Source organism: Lepidochelys kempii, chromosome 5, assembly GCF_965140265.1.
Source record: "Lepidochelys kempii isolate rLepKem1 chromosome 5, rLepKem1.hap2, whole genome shotgun sequence".
Classification (NCBI taxonomy): domain Eukaryota; kingdom Metazoa; phylum Chordata; order Testudines; family Cheloniidae; genus Lepidochelys; species Lepidochelys kempii.
In genome coordinates, this window is record NC_133260.1 from 8,927,165 (window position 1) to 8,936,879 (window position 9,715).

Here is a 9,715-nt window from a genome sequence, read left to right on the forward strand (position 1 = left end):
CTTTGATGCCTTGTCTTAGCCCCACTACTAGGGCTGCCAGACAGGCTCCTGCAGGAATGACAGTCTCTATGAAAGTGAGTAGATCAAAGGACTTGCAAGGGTTTAAAGAGAAATGCATTCCTTCTGAGACAGGTGCTGGAACAGGAGGTGCTGTGGGTGATGCCGCATTCCCTGGCTTAAGTGGCTCCCATTATATACAGGGTTTACAGTTCGGTTAAATGACTCTCAGCACCCACCCTATAAAAATTGTTCCAGCACCCCTGCTCTAAGAGACAGATTTTTGAGACTGAGTGTGTGTCTGCATGCCAATCCGAGGTGTGACTGCAGCTGGGATACCTCTACCTAAACTAGCATGGCTAAATAATGGGGTTTGGTTCAGTTATTGTAATGATTCAAAATTCAGATCTGGGATCAATATCCTGATTGCAAACACTCACAAAATTCAGGAGGATTTATATTTGAAAGGGCATCTCTAATAAGAGGTTTCTGATCTCAATTATACCAATGTAAATCCTAAATAACTCCTCTGACCTAATGGAGGTACTCTGCATTGTACCATTGCAACTGAGGTTTAAATCTGGCTTTAAATGTACTTAACATTTTTTATGTAAGGATCTTAAATCCTTTTACAGCCATTGACTAACTGGGCCTCACAACACCCTTATTGAAATGGTAAGTAAATATTATGAGGCACATTTCACAGATGAGTAAACTAAGGCACAGAAAGTAACTTTCACAGAGTCCTACAATGACTTGGTGTCAAAGCCAGGAACAAACCAGAGGATGTTTGATTTGCAGCCCCTTTCTCCAACCACTAAACAAATGTATCCCCATGCCCCCCAAAATACCATCCGTGTTGGTAGATTTTTTGACCTACAAATCATGAAAGGCTCAGTCAGATCTGTATGCCAAAAGCATTGGTTTCCTGAATATGATTTGTAGGGTTTGACCAAGTTGGTTCATCAGTATTCATCACCAATGCCTTAGGTTGAAAGGAGAGGAAAAAAACCCAGAAACATGAGAAGGAGAGGAGATCAAAGGACCAGTAGTGAGAGGGAAAAAAATGATTTTCAAGTGCACTGTAGATTTTCTCTTGCTAATGGATTCTCATCACAAACCCCAGGCAAAAGCAACTGTCATGTGATGTGGATACTGTATATGATTCTGCTCCTAAAACAGTGTCTGGTGTACATGCCACACAGATTGCCTGGTATTAGGAAAGTTTGGAAACCAAGAGGAAGAGTCAGACAGGAAGGTTATGGGAACAAAGGTTCCAGAGAAGCAAAGCTTTTAGAAGGTGAGACAATTAGTCAGAGATGCCATAGGGACCTAAGGTTTAGGTCCTAGAAGAAGGTGGCATTTAGGTGAAAGGCAGTTGGGTGGAGACATCATAGGGATCTTAGGGAAAAGGTTCTTGATGCATTTATCATTGATGAGACAGGCCAAAAGATCAATGGGATCTGGGGAGAACTATCTAGTGTGGTATGGTAATACAGTAGTAGGGACGTGAGGGTCAATTTGGCAGTGAATGGGTTGATTAAAATTAGTCAAGGTAGTGGGTCCACAGATAAGGCTATGAGGGAGAAAACTTCCAAAGCATCCAGAAATGTTGATGGGGACAGCACTACTATATCAAACAGTGAAGGTATTCCCTTTTTTCTCAAGCAGGGAAATACGTTTTGAGAGGAGGGGTATTTCTGTATGGGAGGAGCAGGGGGAAAAGTCTCTGTGACCCACGTTGTGGATTTCTGTTACAGATTAGAGACCCATTTTGCACAACAGCAGTCAGTGCAAAACACACAATAGCTATGATCTCACTTAGAGACCCATTGTGTAATTCAGAGAGAAGGGTTTTCCACATTACGCATAAACCCTCTCCAATGCTCCCTTTCTTTTGTTTTCCAGTTCTGGCTTGGATAACAACTTTTAACATAGATGTCCTAACCAAACTGTCTACTATGTGTGTGTCTGATGGGGCCTAATTAATATACTAATTAAAACTGGTCAAATATTATTGGTCACATACATTTTTTAGTGGATTTGGGTTTGGGTTTTTTTTTTTAAACCTGTTCTATAGCTGGTCAAATAGTATGTATGGAGTAGATTAGGACTGACTGGCATCTTTTGCCTTACTTGCTTGTTTTCACAAGGTGTTCCTTACTTCCTATTAGCCCAATACCACTCTCAGCTATAGGCAATATTCCTACTGAGTAATAGAGCTGGTAGTATTGAAAGAAAGGAAGAAAGAAAGAAAGAAAGAATATTATGGATAACAAGAATATTTGAATTATAATAACAAATATAGAATGAAAGAATGCTTTGGAAGGGATATAAAACCTCATGCTTCAGGGCATAACTCAGTCTCTACCTCCACTGGGGACCACTCGAAACTGCCTTCTGTGGTATTTCTTCCACTGTAACATCTGGTGCTGACCACTGGAGTAACTGGACTAGTAGTCCGATTCTGTATGGCAATTTCTATGTTTCCTATTAAGAGAATCTGAGTCCTACTCACTGTCGGGGGTACTAACCACTAGACAACCACATCTTAATTTCAGTCTCTTCTCTCTTCCACCAACATAAATATAGTTTTTAAAGTTAATTCAAAAGTGACCATTGACATCCATGAATGATAGGGATTGGACGTATATTACTTGCATTCTTGGGAAGGGGGAAAATAGTGTGCTATAGCCACTGGTTTCAAGGGAATACAACTGCTCATACATATTATTTTGTTATGGTCTGAGCTGCAAAGACCACTTCAGGTCACCACTTCATATTGTATTGAGTAAACATTTAAGAGGTAAATACTTTTACCCAACTTTGCTGCAAGCAAAGAAATAGACCATGAAAACTCAGGAGAACTGGCTTGATGTTTTCACTCTATTACATTTACTGAGCTGAGGCTCCAAACTTGTGAGGTGTTCAGAACCCTATATATAATGTCCATGCATAAAAACATCACCGAAGGACAATTGCATTAAGACAAGACACAAAAGGAAGTTACCTTGCAGTTTAAGAACTAAATGTTTCAGCACCTTGGTGTGTCAGTAAGAAGCAGGGCAAACAAGAGGAGAGCTGGGAGTCAGGACTCCAGCGTTCTCACCACAATTTGCTGTCTGACCTTGAGCAAGTCATTTACCCACTCTGGGCCTCACTCTTCCATCTTCAGAATGAGGGTAAAGATATTTCACTAGCTCTAGGGCTCTTGTGATGCTTAATAAATAAGCATAGTAAAACAATAGGGGGGAGGGATAGCTCAGTGGTTTGAGCATTGGCCTGCTAAACCCAGGGTTGTGAGTTCAATCCTTGAGGGGGCCATTTAGGGATTTGTGGCATAAATTGGGGATTGGTCCTGCTTTGAGCAGGGGGTTGGACTAGATGACCTCCTGAGGTCCCTTCCAATCCTGATATTCTATGATTCTACATTGAGATTCTCAGATAAAAGGCTCCACAAAAGCGTAAAGTATGGTGATGCAAGATGTGTCCATTTCCGCATCTGCAGGATGTATACTATAGGCCAAATTCTGTTACTACCCATTCATGCCTTTCTGGCAGCATATGGTGGCTGTAAAGGTGATAAAACAGCCACCAGAAATATTTCCCTCAAAGATGGGTGGAACCAACATACAAGACCTGACATGTTGCTTGTCAAAGTTTAAGTGAATTATAGTGGCAGACTCAGCTCGGACTTAATGATTATTTTAACCAATTAATTTTCTTAGATATTTTGCCATCAATTAGGAATACATGCTTGGTTGTGGTTTTATTTTTTTCCAAAGTTTCTTTGCACCAGGCACCAGTGAAATGTTGCTGCAGTAAATGCCTGGTGTTTTGCCTTGTACAAATCATAAAATAATGTATTATCTTCATTTGTCTTCCTTCTTACCACTTAAATATCTACGAGATTGCTCTGGAGATGTATAGAGAGAGTAAATGGATGTAATGATGGTTTGTGTTACAGATGAGAAATAATCATGCCCTTTCATTAGGCAGCTGGAAAGCACAGTGAACTTGGATAACAACAACAGGCAACACTGGTACGCTGATGAGTGAAATATTGTGATTCTCAGTTACCCTGTTTCCACACCGAGCACAGGAAAGGAGGGAGCAAAGGTGGTTTCCCCCCAAAAAACTTCGGCGTCACATTGAGGGTGTGGGAGAGAGAACGAAAAAGCCTCCTCAGACTTTCTGCGGGAAAGTGGGTTGCCCTCCTCTTCTGCAGACCACATTAGGATAGAAATGCCCCCATTCCTTGACTATTTCCCTTCCAGTCCCAACCTCCACATCTTTTCCACACCCCATCCCACCACTCCAGGTGGAGCTACTGAAGTCTGCAATGGCAGGACTCGGTTCCTGTGCACACGAATGGTGGGATTGAGGAGAACAGGGGCTTTTTCAGGGGTGCTATATTTCCTGCCCCTTCTCTCCATTCTCTGTAGGAAAGTCAGGAAGTCAAGGGTGGTCAGAGAAAGAGAGCAAGAAGGACCAAAGGGCTTTAGAACTTGATTTCTGAAGGCAGTAGATTAAAAGAGCTGAATATGTATCAATCTGCTAAATAAGGATTAAGGGGAAGCAAGGTAGTGTTCTGCAAATATCTAAAGGGTGCAGAAATACCATGGTGTGAGAGGAATTATTCAGGGCTTACAAAAGGAACAGTGAGGAGTGATGGGATGAGACGGTGAAAGAGAAAACTTCCACATGGTGAAATGTGGAACAGCTTATCCCGTGGAACAGCATCTCAAGAAAAAAGGTAAGAGGCTGTGATCTCGCACATTCAGAGCTAGACTGGACAATGCATTAATAAATGCACTGTAAGGAAGAATCTAGCAGGAAAGCAGACCAGATATGCTGGTGTAACGGGTCTTCTACCGCTGCCATATCTGATTCCATCGTTTGTTGCCCCTTCAGTTCTCGAAGCATTGTGTGTTCATGACTCCTATTAACGTCAAAGGGAGACTCAAGATTAAAAACCCCAGGTGCTGCTTTAAAAATGCATGGTTAAAATGATGTTTCATTATTCTAGTAGAGAAACAGATCCCCCAGATGTGAGCCCCCCTCTCCTCTCCTTTTCACCATGAGCAACCTGTCCTGACACGCCTTGCCTGAAAAGGAAGACCAAAGCTGTTCCACAATTGCCTGTGAACAGCTGAAGGTGAAAAAGAGGAAACCAGGGACATGTCTTTACCCATTAAAAAAATTAAAGACTTTACTTTTCCAGGGAGAGTGTGATTTAAGGGCTAATCAGCACCACGGTCCTGCACATTATCTAAGAAATTGGAAATTACTGGCTACTAAACTCAGCTCTCAGCAGCTCCAGGGGGAATCTCTGCAAGACCTCTGATAACTTTTGAGTCTGTGTTGGAATACTGTTTCTCCTCCTATATTGAGATTCATATGTATGTGTCTGTCTGTACATCTCTGTGTGTATATGTGAATATACAGAGTATGTATGATATATATGTGTGCATACACACACACCCATACACTATAACATATACCTATATATTCTAGTTGCCTGCTTTTTTCTTGTCCTGTTTGCCAGTTTATGCTCTCTGTGCCCTATTTTCTTTGCTGTAATTGGCAAGGACTACAAATGCCCAACTTGCTTTCTTTCATCCCATTATATTATTTAGTGGCTATCTGTGCATATACAAATCAAAAATAGCATCATCAAACGATTCCCCTACAAATTGGTTTTTAAAACAACAAACCCAGAAGAAATATTCATTACTGGAAGGCTGAGCTTATTAAAGTCACTTTAGCTTCAAGATAGTCCAGTGATTAGATCACTGATCTTTTTTGACTGGGGAGACTCAGGTTCACGTCCATTCTCCACCATTTAATTGTTCTGTCATCTTATGTTAACCCGCTTTTTTTTTCCTTATCTCATGGTGTTCAGCCAAAAAACACTTCTTGTAGTAATTGCAGTTATTTCTACTTGCTCTGGGCTGATATGGAAACATTCCCAGAGAAGGTGGCAGTATGGAGCCTTTAGAGCCTTGAGTGACTGCAACCAAGTAGTAGCTATTTCAGCACACTAGAGGGAGCACAGGAAGTTGTTAGCCTAAGAATCATAGAAGTGTAGGATGGAAGTGACCTCAAAGAGTCATCTAGTCCAGTCCTCTGCACTCAAGGCAGGAATAAGTAAGTAATAGCTAAGTAAACAGCTCAGTACCTGTTTTGAAGCTGGTGCGGAAGGCAAGGACAGACATTCTTACATTAACACATATACCCCTTAGTTAGAAGCAGGAAGCTCCTGACCATTCAATTGTGAGTTATGTCATGGGTACAAAATTGGTAGGCATTTTGAGCACCAGTCAGATCTAGCCCAGTCCTGCAGATACAAGATAGAGCTGCCATTGATAACCTAAGATCAGCAGTTCTCAAACTTTTGTACTGGTGACCCCTTTCAGACAATAAGCCTCTGAGTGTGACCTCCTCCTTATAAATTAAAAACACTTTTTTTATAGTTAACACTATTATAAATGCTGGAGGCGAAGCAGGGCTTGGGGTGGAGGCTGACAGCTCACGACCCCCCATGTAATAACCTCATTACCCCCTGAGGGGTCATGACCCCCAGTTTGAGAACCCCTACCTAGGTTGAATATGTGGATTGGATCTCAATACAGTTTCCTGTAACTTTACAGGGGATTGAGACTCAGGAAAACACTGTAGAGGAGCAATCACAGACTGGAGTCCAAATGTCTTCAGGAGGTATACTACATCATGGAACGAGAGACAGTGAGTTGGCCTAACAGCTACAGTAAATTGTCAAGGTTTTTTTTTCCCCCCTTTCTTATTCGGACTTGTGTACATGCTGTAGTCTCTTGCAAGGATAGGAATTCCTGGTCTGTGCAAATACTTTAAGTCAGCTAGATGGATTAAATAGCACAGAATTGGTAAAGAAATTGACTTACCCCTTCTCTACGTAGGTTACAACCTTAGGCAAGTTTTAGTCTCTATTTGTCTCAGTTCTCCATCTGTAAATTGAGGCCTCTAGCATTTCCCGACCTCATTGGGTGTGTGAGGATAAATACATTAAAGGTTGGTGAGGAGCTATGGTCATAGGGGACAAATAAGTGCCTTAGATAGCTTAGACTAGTAGGAATGAAATAGGATATACTTTTTTTAAGAGAGATGTTCTTTAACTTCACCTCAGTCAAACACACCAACCACTTTGCCATTGTTCTATCAACCAGATTGATGGCCCATTTTTATTCACCCTCAGAGATGTCCATGTCAGATTTATCCAAGTCCAAAACAAAGTTGGGTTCTAACTGTCAGACTTCTTTTAGCCTGTTCTCTGAAAACCAGGCTATTGGGTTACTTTATATATTATGTATTTACTTTTGCTTTGGATGGTATCATCACCACACAGAATAAACACAGGTTTTTGATTCAGCACTTAGCTGAGATAGCTGTATTAGTCAGGCAAAAGGCAGAACAGAATTCAGCTAGTTTTCTTTGACATCTTTTTATGAGTTTTGATTTGCTGACAGCAGCAGGAAAAAAAACTGTGTGGAAACTATAAGTATATAGGAATTAGAATATGCATACAGATTAGATACGCAAACTATACCAGGAACAAGTATATGCCATAGCAAAGAATGTGAGCAAAAGACTGATCTTAAGGGAAATCATATATAAGACCCCATGAGTTCTGGTCTTACCTCTTCTAAAGCTTGTATGTGTGATCTTGAGCCAATCACTTAACCTGAGTTTCTGCAGCTGTAACATGTAAACATTAGCTATTTCAGAGGGTTTTGTGAAGTTTGATTCATTGATATTTAGAGCTGATCAAAATATGTTGAATAAAAACATTTCTGTCATAAAATGGCCTTTTTCAAAAAATGGAAAAATTTAATAAGCTTTGTTCCACCCCCAAATCTTCCATTTTTTCCCCAACATTCTGAAATTGAAAAATGTACAAAAACTGAAAAAAAAATCCCATTTCTTTTTTTCCTTTTTCAGTGGCAAAATGGAAAAACAAAAGGGTGAAAGGAGGGAAAGGGGGAAATTGGAGAAAAGAGGGTGAAAAAATGGAACATTTTCTAAACTAAACAATTTCTAAACTCCCCCAGACAAACTGACCATGCAAGCCTTCCATGTGGAGAACTCTTTTTGAAGTCCATGGACCTGAGGAAATGATCACAATTATTGTCAGGTCAGGGATGAATAAAAGCTTCAAGTCTGTTGAAAGATGCCACACTGACTTCTGAATGATTCCATTCATCCTCAGAAAATATAATGGCCCCTTCTGGCTTTAGAGTCTATGAAGAACAGACACATTGATAGGTCAGGGGTGAAGCAAATTGCAGGAGCAGTATAAACCAATGAGAAGGGAGGTTTGTCTCCTTACCCCTTGTCATAAATATAAAGGGAGGGGTAAACACCTTTAAAATCCCTCCTGGCCAGAGGAAAAATCCTCTCACCTGTAAAGGGTTAAGAAGCTAAAGGTAACCTCGCTGGTACCTGACCAAAATGACCAATGAGGAGACAAAATACTTTCAAAAGCTGGGAGGAGGGAGAAAAACAAAGGGTCTGTGTCTGTCTGTATACTGCTTTTGCCGGGGACAGAACAGGAATGGAGTCTTAGAACTTTTAATAAGTAATCTAGCTAGGTATGTGTTAGATTATGATTTCTTTAAATGGCTGAGAAAATAGCTGTGCTGACTAGAATGAGTATTCCTGTCTCTGTGTCTTTTTTGTAACTTAAGGTTTTGCCTAGAGGGATTCTCTATGTTTGAATCTAATTACCCTGTAAGGTATCCACATCCTGATTTTACAGAGGTGATTCTTTTCTTTTTACTTCTATTAAAAGCCTTCGTGTAAGGAAACTGAATGCTTTTTCATTGTTCTAAGATCCAAAGGTCTGCGTCTGTGGTCACCTATGCAAATTGGTGAGGATTTTTACCAAACCTTCCCCAGGAAGTGGAGGGCAAGGGTTGGGAGGATTTGGGGGGGAAAGATTTGTCCAAACTCTGTTTTTTCAGGAACCCAGATAAAGTTTGGTGGTGGCAGTGGAAATCCAAAGGGCAAAGGGTAAAATTAATTTGTACCTTGGGGAAGTTTTAACCTAAGCTGGTAAAAGTAAGCTTAGGAGGTTTTCATGCAGGTCCCCATATCTATACCCTAGAGTTCAGAGTGGGGAAGGAACCTTGACACCCCTTCTCCTGAGGAACTTACCACTCATGATAGTGTTTTTGTGACATGGCCATTTGTCTATTAAGAACTTGACTGCGGCCCACCTAAGAACCTTCAAATATAGCAGTGGCGTGCAGTCATTGCTGGATTTGAACCGGTGGCCTAGCGGTGAAAGGATCTGCATCCTATCACTCTGGCGAGCTTCATTTTCAATGGGGACATTTCATAATCAGCTATTTGGATTTAAATTAAATTACCTAGGGAATGAAATGCTTTCACAGGTGTTAACATCACTGGAGATGGACAGAAGTTTCATTGCTCAAAAAAAAATAGAGAGGGTCAGAGTTTCAATTCAGTTACGGTGATATAAATGTGGAGTAACTCCAGTAGAGTCAACAGAATGCCTCCTGTTCTATATACTGTGCAGCTGAGGTCAGAGTCTTGCCCTCAGAATGTTAAATTAACAAAGGGTGGAAAATCCAAGTGTTGGCTGCTGCCCTTTCTCAATGATCACTTGATCTCCTGATGCCGAAACATATAGAACACTGAACAGATTTGCTAAATGGAA